Genomic DNA, 926 nt, shown 5'->3' on the forward strand with positions numbered 1-926 from the left:
TCACATAGAGAAATTTTTTGATATTTCCAACCATAGTAAAACAAAGACTTATATTTTTGATATTTATTTTATATATTTAAATGCCATTTAACAAAGAAAAATCAACCAAAAAAATGAGTTCGCGTGTCACCTCTGACACGCGTGTCATAGTTTCACCATCACGTCCTAGACCTTGCTAAGCTCTGAAGTGCAAGGGTGAAGGCCAGGTCTTTATGGGCCTTGGAGTGCAGTCAGTGCGTTCTGCTGCTGCTCATGGGATTGCATTCTGTGGCTGTGCCCCAGTCCTGAGTGAGAAACCTTTTCCTTGAGCGAACTTCTAGAATTGTTTAGAATACGAGCGGGGCAGAAGCCTGTTGCTGAATGGAAAGAGAGGCTGGCCATGGGCATGTGCCAGTTAGAGGCCTGGCTGCTGGGCACAGGGTTTTGGCTGCTGCTGCTTTTGTGGTCGTGACTAGATGGGTATCCTGGGGAGTGGCCCCAGGCGGAGCCCAATGAAAAGTAATGCAGAGGAGAGGGGTGTCTGCATTGCTTACTGATACTTGAAGTTTCAGAGAGTAAAGACCATTAAGGTTGGACAGGTGGCCTCTGAAATTGACCTGCACATGTGGCGTCACGTGGCCTTTCTCCTTGGTGAGTGGTCAGGTTCCCCCCGTTTGTCTGCAGCTCGCATGCACTGGGGGCTGAAGAACTTTTCCTCCCTGTTGCATCCTTGCCTCTCCCTGACTTTCCTCCAAGGGCGAGTGCCTGTGTGTGTAGATAGACCGTCCGAATCCCCATGAAGGCGTCATCCCACTGACATCTGACTCCTTAGGCTCCGAGAAGCATCATCCCGCGCTGCCTTTCTGCCTCCACTGCCTCAGCCCTGCGTCTTGTCTTTTGAGCTGACCGTGCTCTGTCAGTCTTCTGACCCTCCTCAGCAGCAGCTG

At 50.3% G+C, this 926-nt stretch overlaps 1 protein-coding gene across 1 annotated transcript in view; it reads left to right on the plus strand.

Annotated features, from left to right (window-relative positions):
• Nucleotides 1-926, plus strand: part of RAD54L2 (RAD54-like 2 (S. cerevisiae)) — a 34,079-nt gene that overhangs the window by 23,445 nt on the left and 9,708 nt on the right. The window lies entirely within an intron of this gene.

The sequence above is a fragment of the Myotis davidii genome, unplaced genomic scaffold (genome assembly GCF_000327345.1).
Source record: "Myotis davidii unplaced genomic scaffold, ASM32734v1 scaffold663, whole genome shotgun sequence".
Taxonomy (NCBI): Eukaryota; Metazoa; Chordata; class Mammalia; order Chiroptera; family Vespertilionidae; genus Myotis; species Myotis davidii.